Source organism: Octodon degus, unplaced genomic scaffold (assembly GCF_000260255.1).
Source record: "Octodon degus isolate 3935 unplaced genomic scaffold, OctDeg1.0 scaffold00157, whole genome shotgun sequence".
Lineage (NCBI taxonomy): Eukaryota > Metazoa > Chordata > Mammalia > Rodentia > Octodontidae > Octodon > Octodon degus.
In genome coordinates, this window is record NW_004524733.1 from 3367077 (window position 1) to 3382239 (window position 15163).

A 15163-nucleotide genomic window follows, 5' to 3' on the forward strand; every position below is an offset into this window, starting at 1 on the left:
TTCATTTTTCTTGGAAATGTGGTGTTATAAGTTCAACTAAATTCAGAAATTTTAAATCTTTAAATATTTATTGCCTACCTCTTTCTACTTTGAGAATCCTAATTATATAAATGTAAGTTTCTTGATTGTGACACAGAGAGAACTATCATATGACTAATCTGTAAATTCTTCTTCATTTTTATTTTGGACAATTTTTATTGTTATATTCATTTAAGTTTTTTAATAATTTATTTACAATGTGCAATCTATCATTAATCTCAAGCGATGTAAAAACATTACAATATAAATATAAATAAATAAAGAATTTAACATATATCTTTTCTGAACAGGTTACATAATTTGAGACATTTTAGGTGTTTTGTTGTCCATTTTGCGAAATTAATCATCTTACAGTAGATGAAATCTATATAATGCACCTGTATACTCAAATGTTCAATCATATCTGTAATATTGTTAAAATAGTCAATGAAATCATTTTACTAATATCAAACAAAACATCTAATAAAAAAGTAGTAGTAAAGGCACTCAACTACAAGCCACCATTACATTCAGCTTGAAAGGCATTTATTTAACTGGCTTAGATTCTAACAAATAGCTGTTCCAGTTTCTTGATGGGTGTATGGGATTTTTATTGACTGCAGTCTTTAAATTGTTCTTGTGACAATTTAAATTCATAAGTCTTGCTCTAGCTATACCATCACTTATTACAAAAGCTTGAAATTTGCTTTTGGCAAGCAACAGGAAATTACTTTACCTAAACGATTACTCTGAAATATAATTTAAGCCGTGGTTATTCTTCTGCTTTTAAATAGCATCTATTGAGAAGTGACTTTTATTGAGAATCCAAACAACTAGGTTTTACTTTGTGCTCTATAACATTATGAGAAACAAGTGATAATAAACAGGCTTTACCATGACTGTATTCTTGAAAACAAATGATCTATAATCAGTGTAGACCTTGTATTACTAATCATAGTTTTCACCATAAAATACTCATTGTTTATTGCACAAGTCATACACATTAAAGTGACTGTTACTGATTGGACTGTTAGGAAAATGTACCTAATTTACCAAGACTTCAGTATAATGACCTGGATTTCATCATTACTATTCATGGCATTTATAATTTTAGTGAAATTGTGTTATGATAGTTATGAAAAAATTGGAAATGTTTCATTAGAGATGTGTTAATTCACATTTCATTAGAATTATTTATTTGATTTTATTCTCCAAGCATGCCCAGGATGTAGATGCTACTAAAAATGCTGTTTATTTGTTTTGAGAATTTATTTTTATGTATTTTTTATTTAATTTTATTTTTTCTCCACAATTTTATTGATAAATAAATAGCAATGAGACAGATGCAAATCAAATCGGTAGGACAGTTTCAGTAATTAACACACTGCATACACTCTTCCTAGTGGTTAATTGCTGTACAAGATGCGGACTTGAGATCCTATTTACAAACACCATTAGAACAAATAATTCTATTTATTAAGAGAATGTAACTATATATCTATCCTAACCAATTTGAATACACAGATACAAAATGGACATTCATCTTTATGCCCTTTTTTTGTTAAGTTCCATCATTTAAATATTATAGGTGTGTAAACTCAGCAAAATATTCTAAAAGAGTCCAGTAGCCCATAATAGTATTGGGTCTTCTGCTTGACTGGCAATGTCAGAAATTGTTGACCTGAGTCCCCTACAGCTCAACATAACAGCATGGCTTAACTTCTTCTATTTCATTTTTATACTTCTCTGCTGGGTGGTTACCATCTCCCCAGCCCCTTGTGTTTAATTTTAAAGATAATGAAAAATAAGAAAAATTACAATGCAGAATTTTTGAAAAACAAGATAATAGGAATCTAGCAGTTGTTATGTTGCATATTGTCTTCCAAGTAGTTGTTCAGATTACCACATATAAGCATGTAAATTGATCAGAAAAGGAAAGCTGTTTTAAAGGTATCAGTATAAAAGAGAAAACAGGGTGATCTGGGGATTTCATGAATCTCAAAAGAAACAATGACACTAAGTTTTAAATAATGCTTGCTGAACTAAAAAGTTACAAATGCCATTTATTTACCCAAGATAGTTAAAAAAATGGGGGGCCGGGAGATAACTCAGTAGAATAAGCACTTGCCTGACAAGCACAAGGGCCTGAGTTCAATCCCTGGTTCAAAAAAAAAAGCTTCTTAGTTGATTAGAATTTGAACACAGACAGAGCCATACCATATTAACGAATACTAGATGGCCATTGTCTTCATTATTCTAAAGATCCACTTAATTGATGGTTATAAATAATTGTAAAATTATAAATTTGTACCTTTTATCTTTCTTTGTACTTTAGGGAAGGGTCTACTGGGTGTTCAGGGTCTCAATACTATGTTCAGGGTCTCACTACTAGATCGGACTCATAGTGATCCACCTGTTTGCAGCCTCCCAAGAGCTGGGATTACAGGCATGCACCACCATGCCCAACCTTAAGTCTTAATTGGCATCTCAGTGTGCCCTGGAGGTGGGACCGGCATGGCAGGTCCAGGGATTGAACCCCTGGCCCCTGCACCTGCATGCAGGTGCTTCAATCCACTGAGCTATTTGGCAAGCCCTTATTTTGTTTTATGACACTTTTATCATTATTACATTTGTTTAGCCACCTATTTCTCACCATTTCTCCATACTTTCATGTTCACTGATAATTCACACATGTAAATACATATTTCAATATTAATAAAGCACACATCCCACATGTATTTCCCTATGTTAATTCAGCATGTCTTAATGCATTTATTTTTGTTACTCATTTATTTTAATTTTTAACAGATGTTTTGAATTACAGAGATATTCATTCTCCATTCTTAAAGGAAATTAATACATCTATATGTTATATGAAATATCTTCTTTCTTACAATCAGTCCCTCTGGCTTTATTATCTACTTAACTAAAATGCTGAGTTTCTATTAAGTTAATAAATAAATTCTTCCATTTGGTACATATTGAGGGGTAATTATCTGTATTCATAGAAGTAATTAGAAAATAAAACAAATCACAAAAAAGGCTTTCAGAAGTATTTGAAGTCAAGATCAGGGAAGATTCAACCAAGAGCAGATTATAGCAGATTAACTAAGGATCAACCTGCTACACCCAGCTATGCTGAATCAGCATGGTGCTGGGTGTGGAAGGCCAATCTGCAGATTGTTGCCAACAGCATAAAGAGAGAGCTGGAGGGGAAGCTGGTGCACTGCTGACTCTCCTGGAGGAGCCTGTCATGCTGGTTTTCCTGACACGACTCAGCTGTTATCATCAGAGGGGCTCTGGTCCTTGCTCTCCCTGAGGATGGCTATGTTTCTTTTTGGAAGAGCTTTGGTCCTTACGTTGAGCGTTGAGCATCCAGATCACTCAGCTTGCTGTCACAGATCCTTCATCCCACAGATGCAGTCTTTCTACATTACGCTATTGATGTCTGGACTTTCCCAATGCAAATCCTTGGTGCAGACCTGCATCAGACATTGTCATGGCTCTAGATCTGCAGGCGGTTTCCTGCGGGATGTTGCCATGGGATTGAGGTGCTCAGATGGATTCTTTGGGGCTCTAGTGTGTGAACAGTTCTCTAGCACTCTTCTGCATTTGACTTTTTGGGTGAATAGTATAAAATAATCCTATAAATTATATGTCTTGTATGAAATCTATTCCCTTGCAAACCCTGACAACACAGATATAATAAAAAATTGGAATTTTCAAAGATTGTCAATGATATTTTCAGTAATACTTAACTCAGTTTTGCTGTGCCTTTTTTATTTCCTGTCATCAGGAATTGAACTCAGAATGTTGTGCTTTCCAGGTAGGTGCTGTGACTCTGAGTTATACCCCTGGTTTTCTATATGTCTTAACATAAATATTTATTACTAAACCTGATCCCTCAATTTGAAGCACCTCCTTATTGGATCTGCATTATAACCACATTGATGAGGTTTTCTCTTGATCTGAATTTTTTCTGATAGGAACGCAGGAATGATGACAATGAAAAGAAATGGCTGAGGCCAATGAATGTAATATGGTATTTCAGTGCAGAAAAATAGTAAGATGGAGAAGAAGAGAATGTATATAATTCAATATAGGTGCTAACAACCTCTTTCAATACAAAAGAAAAAATGCACATTATTTTTTAAAAATATTTTTGGTACAGGAGCTCACTACGCAGTTGGGACTTACAGTGATCCTCTAGTTATCAGCCTCCCAGCGCTGGGATTACAGGCATGCGCCACAATGCCCAGCCTCAGCGGTTGGCTCAGCGCACCCAGCGTTGAAGCACTGCAGCATGTGGTGCAGTGTACATTCTTTAGCATTATGAATGGATGATTATTGAGCAACGATTTTGCATTGCTGACTCAGCTTAGATTTTCTTGTTGAGACTATTGATTATCTGCTCATTATGCATGTGGATTACTTTAATATCCTCCCTTTTGGCTGTGCAAATAATAATCTTTGAGATATGTTTTGTATTTATAAATATTTCATTGCAATATATAAAAAACATTTAAAAAAAGAACACACATCAAAATGTGCTTTGATCACATTTCCACCCATTGCACATTTCCAACCAGTTAGCACTTTAGATAAACAAAACATAAACAGGGCTACAGAAACCTACTTTATTTCTGTTTGCCAGTAAGTCCTCCAATGATAAGCACTCCTCTGCTCTCTAGCACCACTTACATTTGGAGTTCAGAGATTCACAGAAATGTTATTGTGCAGCATACACATACTTTATGCTTTCTTTGTTCAACACAATGATTTTGTTTCATTCTCAGTATTTTAGATATATTTTCGGTTATTTATTCTCAATGTTCATGGGGCCAGTAGAACTTTCTGTAGTAGGGGAAATGTACAGCATCTTCACTGTCATGTCCATGTTGTAAGATACCAGAGCCTGGGTGGCCTATAGTTATGCAACACTTAAAAATAGTTAGTGGCATTGAGAATCTATTTCTTTGATTTAGTAAAGTTTCTTTAAACACTCACAGGTGGAAACTATAGTGAGAGCATATTTTCTGTGGGCATATGTTAATTTAATCATCTATTCTTTTATAAAAAAATTCTTGAATAGTTTGAGTTTACATTATTCTAAATTGTGTCATTATATAAAATTTTATTGATATTTTAGGTGGCGGTTAAAGAGATAGTTCAGCAGTCTAAGCACCTGCCTGGCAAGTGCAAGGGCTCAGGTTCTATCCCCAGTACCACGTAGCATGGCAGCCCAGGAACCCTGGGTGCATTGTGCCGGCCACTGAAATGATTCGTGATGTCACACTCCTGTAATCCCAGCGTTGGGGAGGCTAACACAGGAGGATCGCTGCGAGTCCACCCTGCATAGTGAGACCCTGTACCAAATAAATAGGTAAATAAATAAATACTTCAATAGTTTAGGTAGAGATATACACAATTTTCTATTGAGAAATTATGTCTGTAGAATCGTAACTTACAAAATTTATTAGATTTTAATACATATTTTTTCACATTATTGCTACCAACTTATTCTCTCAATAACAGTATATGTACATTATATTTATTCCACATTCTTACTAATTATACTGTCTACCTCTTATTTCCATCATATTGACAGATATATGAATACATATATGTTAAAAGTTTAATTTTTAATATTACTAAAAATCTTTAATATATCTACAATGAGAAAGATGATTCACAATATTGATTTTCTTTTCAAATATTCATAAATGCTATATAAGAAGAGAAAAATATCAGAGAAGTCCCTGTCAAGGAACATTTTAAGAAATCTCTACCAGTAATGTTCCAATTGAAAGACATGAAAATTATGGAAAAGGGCCCATAAGGTAGCTCAGAAGACTAAGGCTCTGCTTCGGCAAGCGCAGGGACCAGGGTTTGATTCCTGGTCTCACATTCTGTGCCAACCCCTCCCCTGGGGAAGGCTGAGCCACCAACTGAGTCCAGGCATGCTGCCACGTCTATCATCCCAGCACTAGGGAGGTAGAAAACAGGAGGCTCACTAGGAATCCAAGCTGCATGGTGAGACTCTGTACTAAATACATGAAACAAAGAAAAAAGAAAAGAAAATTATGAAAAGCCTGAGATTTTATTATAGTCAGAAGGTGCTTAATTAAGTGCAAGGTGATGGTAATGGAAATTTGTTAAGAAAAATTATCTTAGGTAAAAATTAAAAATGCTGAATAAAGTATAGCTTTGTTAATAACAAAGTAACAACTGTAGACTGACTGGCATAGCCACTGTGGAAATAAGTGCGGAAGTTTCACAAAACGCTAGGATCTGACGTCCCACTCCACCCAGCTATTCCCCTCCTAGGTACTTTTCCAGAAGAACGGAAAACATCACACTACAGTGATATATGTGCATCCATGTTTGTAGTCTTCTGTTTGAAATTATAACAAAAAATAAAATATTTTAAATATCTTACTCAATCTAAATTAAAAATTAAAAAATTCAAATATCTGTAACTACTGAAGAGAATAAAATATATTTTCCAAAATTTCATGTGAAAGATCACAAACACTTAAAAGCTTAGTGAAGTCTCTACTGTAGATTCTGAAAAATATTAAAAAGAACACATCTTGCAAAAAAGGATCACTGCACTGATGTTCTGCGATTGAATTACTGTGACAAACAGTAAATGAGATTGTGTTAAGGCCCACAATGCCACAGTCACTAGTTTGATGCCCCAAGCATGGTAGGTGAAGGAATTAAAAATAAGTCTTCTTTTTGAGAAAGAAATATCACTTTTACTTTATCAATGCAAGAGATTAATTTCATGAGAGCTGAATATATTTCCCAGGAGACACTGCCAAGGTCAGCGGCGTTTGGACTCAGCTGGTGTATTAGTGCTGGTTATACAGTTTAAAACTTTCTAAAGAAAATATCTCATCATCTATCGAGTTTGGTTTTTAAAGTTCAAGTTGAATATTCTATTTCCAGCTCAACCTTTACATGCTTTGCTGATTTTTCCTACTTGTCATAATCCCAAACTATCTTTTATATATCTAAACTTCAGATTTTATAGACTAAAGTTTGTCAGCAAATACCAACAAGAGGAAAAAAGGTTAATGGATTTAGGTGCTGGGATGCCAAACATAAGCTAACATTGGTGACTATTTTAATTAGACCTACACAGTGATAAGAAAATAAGCATAATGTGTCAATATGTGGGAGAATGAGTAGTATTGGAACACTTTTGCAAAGCACATTACTCACACAAGTGCTCTGTGTAAATATTCTTTAAAGTATTTTTAAAAAAACTTTTATTTGGTGCATGGTCTTGCTATGCAGCTCAGACTCCCAGTAGTCCTCCTGTCTCAGCCTTCCCAAGACTGGGATTACAGGCGTACACTGATACACCTGGCTTTGGTGGTTGGCACAGTGTGCCTGGGGTTCTGGGACCGGCACAGAGTGGTACCAGGGATTGAACCTGAGTCCTTCACTTACCAAGCAGGGGCTTAGACCACTAAGCTGTCTCCCCAGCCCACTCTGTGTGAATATTAAATGAATAACTTTCAAGCAGTATAACAAATGGAATAACAGCCAGCTAGAAATTAAGAATATTTCATTTATGTATTGTAAATCACTTGACTTTAAATTGGAAGCTCTACACATTCATCTTTACATGTTATCCATATAAAATAACTTAAATATTAGTTCTTTGTGGTTTTTTCAATGAAGAGTTTCGATGAAGCTGTCCTTAGAAATTTCTCAATTCTTGTACTCTTATTTCAGTGTAACAGGTACGCACATCAATATGTAGGAGTCATATATTATAAATTTCTAAAAGTAAAGTAAGATGAATTTCACTTGTACTAATGTATTAACGAACTATTATTTCATTTGATTATAATCTATCCTCTTCTTCAATAGTGTTTTTTTTTTCCTTTCTCTGTGTTAAATTTCATTGGAGATGATGACCTACATGGACATAAATGTAGGGTTTTGAAAATGATATTGTTAAATTCATTGAAGGCAAAAATAACATGAAAGTTTCACAAGGGCAGCCATGTGGATCTCTCTCATTTTTAGTAACAGATCTTTTATTTGTGAGGGCTGCTATTACCCCTTTTTTACCTGATGTGGTCAAAAAATAAATCCTTCAGCATAGGAAGCAGTGGCTAAATTCTGAGCCACAAGAGCCAATGGGCTGCCTACCTGGATGCAAGTTCTGGGTATGAATAGGCCTTCGAACACAAACGAAACAGCCAGCTTAGTTTTGGTGAATTGAAAAGCATGCAGAAAAAGGTATCCTCCTTTAAACATTGACAATAAGATTTATTTTCTTCCAGAGTTTTCAGTGTTGAACTCTACCTCTAAACAGGTGACATCCTTATAAAAACTAAAGGCATCTCTCCAAAAGCCTGACAGAAATATATTTGAAGATAATTTTGGACATGTTTACCATGCCTACTCTAAAGTAAGTACAAGGGCCAGGGAGATGGCAAGCACAAGGGCCTGAGTTCAATCCCCAATTCTACCCAAAAAATAAATAAATAAATAAAAATAAAATTAAGTACATCTAGATATACTGAAGTAAATTGTGTACACTATGAACTTGATTTTCCTGTCAGATGCAAAAAGGTATACCCATTCATATGTGAGAGCATGTATGCTTACAAGTTTTGACCTATGATACTTACTGATTTTTGGTCAACACTCTTATCAACAATTGCAGTATAATGGGTGGTTATATCCACGCATAATCCGTGTATTGGAATATTAACCCAATTTTATAGCGATAAGGTGTGGTGCCTTTGTATGGTGATTAAGTCATGAGAGTTGGACTCTTCTGAATGGGTGAATGGATTAGTGATTCTATTCAAAAGAATCCTAAGTAAATCCTTCTTTCTGGTTCATGAACAGATCAGTGATTTTTCTTTCTTTCTTTCTTTTTTTTTCTGAGAACGGAATTCAGGACCTTTAGTTTGTCAGGCAGATGCTATGCCTTTGAGCTTGGCCATGAGATTAGTTATTTTATCATTTTTTCTCTAAGCAAGTCCTTAAACCTGGTTCATAGAACATGGTGATCTGTGAGAAAGTAACTTCTCCATCAGAATTTATGAAATACTTGGTGTTAATTTTCCAAGCTTCCAGAACTTTAAGTTATGGAATCTTTGGTATTTTTCTTTATTTGTCTGAACTAAGATAGAGATATTGGATAATTAGAGCTCTATAAAGGAGTGTACCATGCTTGTGAGTAAAATATGTAAAATATATGCAAATACACAGCCTCTTCAATTTTTTGAAGGGGGGTCACAGCTACCAGAAAAGTCACATTTGCTTATATTTCAGTAGAATTATTCAATACAATTAGTGATGATTGCACTGTTGGAAAAAAACCAGAATATTTTAAAGGCACCCTTAAAATTGTATAAATATTATCCATTGCATGATTTCATGTTGAAAAAAACACTAATTGGTCTTTGTGGGAATACAGTTAAGAAATTAAAATGTATACATGCCAAATCAATAAAATCTAAATGGGCAGAGTTGAAAATGTTGCTGTTAATCTACATTAAGCCCCATTTTTTTCATCCAATAGAGTTACAACCCTGTTCTTTCAATGTCAACTTTTATTATTATATTTTGGTGGCAGGCAGTCTTCATTTTCCTTCACCTGGTACATTTCTGCACTTGACAATTAGAGAACAGCACTTACTAAGTTATAATTAGGTTGGATTAATATATCTGAACCTGTTTCCGCTTATTAAAGGAAGAAAATATTTGAATTAGTTTCAGGAGATAACGTGCCAATGTAATACAAAAATGAGACTTCAAGTTTTGGAATCCTGGCACATTTTGCTTTTGGAATATTCCAGTGAATCAAATAATTTAATATGGCATATAAGCTTAATGGCATTGGAAACTGCAGTACCCTGGCTTGTTTTAAATCAGAATTAGAGATGTGCCAACCTGTCACAACTCCTATGCACAAAGTACACTGTAGTTCTTCACACCTCTTTGAGTTCATATCAATCATTCGAAAATAACATTTTTTCCTCAGAATGAGCTGTCACTATAAATATGAATAGTGGCTGTTGAACTGGAATTCATCCAAATTTTCAGCAAGCCATTTGGTTCATTATATAGCAAACCAAATGCTTTTCAAAACCGTGTTTTCTCATACTGTTTTAGAAAAAATGTAAAAATATCTCTGCAAATATTTCAGTAATTATTTAAGATGTTTTATTCAAATTACATTTCAATATCTGAGTATTTTTATATTTTATTAGCATTCATGATTCATTTTTCAATAATCAGCCAACAGCTTTTTTTCCTTAGAAGTAAGTGTACTTGACTGAGTGGCATATTAGTTCAGTTACTTGTGCTCACCAAGCTGCAAACTGTGCTTTGTCATTGCCTGCCGTCCTTTTATTATGAGACTACAAAGACTTTATTCTATTCAATAGACATAGTGCACAGGGAGAGATAATATTTGTGAACACACATCTGGATGAAAAGGATTTTTCTGATTTGAATATACTGTGTAATGGGAGTTTTATAAATGTCCTGTAAGTCAGAAAATTTTATGCTGCAAGGTCACAAATGTGGCACAATCTGTCGCATGGAATGTAAAATGTAAAGTCAGCTACATTATTTCCCTAGAGGAAAACATCTGTTGCCCATGCTTCTTGCAATTTTGATTCATCTAATGCCAAAATTAATAATTAGTTTTTACATTTTAGGAGGAAATGGTTAATTTTTTTCCACCATTGAAGTTTCAGTTTTACAGCTCTTTCTTTCATGTTTTGTTATCAATCCAAATCAAATCTAAAAACTTCCCTGCCCAACATATTTGTGGAAAACTATTACAATGACATTAAAAAAGACAGAAAATGTATTTTAAAATATTTGAAAAAAATGTCAAGTTGGATGACTCTGGTGATGTAGAATGAATACAATGGATCATGGGATGTTCCCTTTTCAGCCCTGTATCTCTACTTGCTGTGTGTCACTTTGACCTTATTTAGTTCTTATCTATAGAAAAAGTAGTGCTAAATCTCTAAATAGCTATGTCTCTGGGAGGTTATAAAGGCAATGAAACAATCATAATGGATATAAAAGGAATCTGAGATATTGATGTATTATAATTCAGGAAGAGTAGCCCAATCAACTGCCACAGTGATGCTTGAAAATCCAACTTAGTTTCAATTACATTTTATCATGATGTTTGAAAATACATTTCTTGCCCCCTACTTCTTCCATCTTTCAATAAAATCTAAAATTTAAATTATTTCTGCTTTGTTGGCCAGTGAAAGCCTTTTTTTGTTGTGATTCTTCTCTTTCATTTTGGCCTCATATACCTGCATTATTTGATGGAAATTTTCAGTCTTGAATATTTGCAATGATGTGATTGGTTCTATGCCCTCCCTAGTAATCACCTCTTCTTCTTCAGTTGGGGTAGTGCTATGAACACTACTCTGGCTAGTTCATCGATGGTCATTTTAGTACTCCTTCATTCCATTCACACTCAGATTTCTAATCCATCACTACCATTAAAAAGTTACTTCATTAGTTGTCTGTACATTGACCATTCTAAGAATTAATCATTTTCTTTTGCTGTCATTGTGAGAACTTTTATACATTTTTAAATAATAAATTTTTAAGATCTCTTTGGCTTGCAAATATTTTCTTTTTTAATTGCTGGGAAGATAGCTCAGTGGCATAAGTGCCTGCCTGGCAAACATAAGGTCCCTGGTATCATCCCCAGTACTGCTAAATAAATAAAAAATAAATAAATAAATATTTTCTTCTTTAGTTCAGTTGAAGATGAGATCAAATTAGAAAATAGAATATTCCTAGTGAACCACGTAAAATGGAGGTGCTGTCAGAGACAGCTTGTTGGGCCAGCCAGATAGCTTAGCAGACTAAAGCACCTGCTTAGGCAGAGCGCAGGGGTCGGGGTTTGATCCACAGAGTGCCCTGCCGGCCCCACCTCAGGGGCCTGCTGAGATGGTGATAGAGACTGAGCAGGCATGGTGCCCTGCACCTGTAATCCTAGCACTTGAGAGGCTGAAAGCAGAAGAATCACTGAGTCTGATCTAGCTAGTGAGACATAGTACAACATTTAGACCCTGTCCTAAAATTTAAAAAAGGCAACTTGTTTCTCAAGCATAAAGCTATCACATTATCTACTTATTCACGTTTTCTAAAACAGTGAAAGCAGAGGATTTAATAAATACATAGACACATGATAGTCATGGGAACCCTGTACACTATAGCCAAAAACTGAAAAAGATGACCATTGGCAAACAAATAAGCAAAATGAGATAGATCCATGCAAACAATAACATTCAACCATAAAACAATTTATGCTGATATACTCTTTACCACTTATGAACATCAAAAGCACAAAGCTAAGTTAAATAAGTGAACACAAAATTTCCCATACTCCAAGATTCAATTCAATGAGATTCTACAACAAATAAATCTACACAGACAGAATGCTGACTAGGGCAAGAAAAGCAGAAAGCAAAAGCAACTGCTTAACAATAGCTACATGATTACTTTTAGGGTAATGAAAATATTCTTAGGTATAAAAGGTGTAAATGTAATAAATATAAATCACTGAATTATAACTTTTGAAAAGGGAAATAATCCTAAGGAGACAATCCCATGCTTTCCAATTTCTACAGTATTATCAGAATCTAACTTAGGTGGGAACCTTGATCCAACTTAACACAATACTTGCTAGCATAGAGCAAGAATTTTGTTTTTCCCATATAGAAAACTCACATGACAATCGTGACAATAATGGGGTGTATTTAGTAACCCATATGGACTAACCTATAATCATAGTCTTACTTAAGGGTTGTCTGATGTTTATTTTGAGAATGTGAGTGTCTTGCATTGCATCTTCTTGAGTACACAAAAGGGAGAGATTCTATATTTTTTCAGGGTCTTACAACAATTTTTGCCATGCATATCACAGTTGCTTGACATTTATTCAAAAGTAAAACAATTTTTCTAAAAATAAAACTAAGGTATTTTTGGTGTATAATGGTACATCTATTTAAAAAATAAAAGTAAGTAAATAAATACCTTAAATTATTTTGCTCTAACTACTCTCCTGTAGCAGTGACAATTTCTCTTAAATTTACACAAGATTTTTGTTTCCTCAGCCACCAGAAATCTATTCTACCCCCTCCATCAAGAAATGTCTTCTTCAAAGTTAGTGTCTTCAGCTTTAATTCTAGGTCTTTAATTCTTTTTTAATATTTATTTATTTGCTTATTGTGAGCCAGGGTACCTGAATTTCTTCTCCATCAGCCTTTTGCAGAAATCCCTGAGGTAGTTGTAACAATCTATGGCCACACTGCTAGGATTCTGTCGGTCTTAGTTCTATAGGCAACGTCCTACAATTTGGCAGATACTCATGATTCATTTTTGAAAATAGCTCATGGGTCTGGCTAAAATGACAAGGAATCAATGTTCAGTTCTGCTTAAATAAGAATAATTATGGGGTGAATTATGAGGGTCCAGGCGAAGCGGTGACGTTGGCTAAACAGATGTCACATGCTGCAAGTGATGGCGTCAGCCCTTCAAAAGAATGGACTGCATGTTGGAGACGGACGTTCGTGTCAGCCAGCGTCACTGATTTGTACACACAGTCCTTCGTATTCTTTGAAAATTTCTTGTGCAAGATTCAGATACAATGCACTATGTAAGTGGATGAAAATATACCCCAGTAGTAAGCATAATGAATTTTTTAACGTAATTATTAATAGGTAAAAATAGAGTTTTGCCTCTTGTTTCCTGACTTTCAGAGATCTTTCATTCCTTCTGTTGTTTTCCCTTTTAATTAATATATATGTATATATATATATATATATATATATACACACATATACATATTTGTATTAGTTTCTCTTCATTTTCTGTGTATCTCATAGGCTTCTTTTCTTTCAACAACTAGTCTTATACCAAATATCTTTAAAATTCTATTTTGCATAGAAGTATTTACACTTTATCCTCTTGTGTGTCCTACTTTTAATGTTATTGATAACCCATTCTCATCCTGGTCTTATGCCTGTTAACCATTTATTCCAGCTGTAGTTTTTAATACTTTGTTTTTTAACATTTATACCTGATTTAAAAATGAATTCTGACATTGCCAGTCCTCCAGATAACCCACTACTATTATGGACTACTAGACTATGTTGGATTATTTTGCTGAATTCATGCTCCTACAATATTTAAATGGCAATGGAATACCCATCTCTGATAAAACTAAACAAAGCAAGGGGATACAAATGAAGGACCACTTTGTAGTAAGCTTCCTAATTGGCTCCACAACCCTAACCCTGCCGTTAATTCAATGAAAGGAAAGATTTGTTCTAATAGTGTTTGGACAGGATATCATGTCTGCATCTTGTACTATGAATAACTACTACAAACACAAAAATATGAAATATATTAATTATTGAAACTGTCCTATTAATCGATTTTGAAACTTTCTCATTGTTATTTTTTTCTCAATAAAATTAATAAAAATAAAAATGATTTAGATATACCACTATATAATACTATTGTAAATCCAGTCATTGTTTGTTTTATATTTTCATCAATTTTCACATTAATGACTAGTATATTTTCACTTGAACTTGGAGAAAGTAGCATCTCTTAGAACTAATCTAGCAGGGATAAAATACTACTGAATGTTTGGGAAAAATCTTTCCATTATTTTCTGAAGGAAAATATGCTTGACATTTCGCTATTCATTGTCAGTATTTTTCTTTTTTTTTTCTTTCAGTAATTTGAATGCATTATCTTAGACTTTCCTGTTGTGCCAGGTTTCTACTGGTAAGCTAATTGATGTATTTTATGAAAATTTAATTCATAAATTTCTTCATTTTGTTGCTTTCATACCTTTTTGTATTTGACTTTTAAGAATCTAATGAAATTGATATGAAGATATTTAGTACAACTGGGATTATGAGATTCACAAATCATGATGTTCTCTAGATTTTGGAATATTTCCATCTTTAAATAAGCTTTTTCATATTTTGTTTTTCTCTGTTCTTGGACTGTACTGTTATAGATTCACTGTCTCTTCTCTTTCACTTTCCTCTCTCTCTCTTTCTCTCTGTCTCTCTGTCTCTGTATACATATATAGGTAGAATAATAT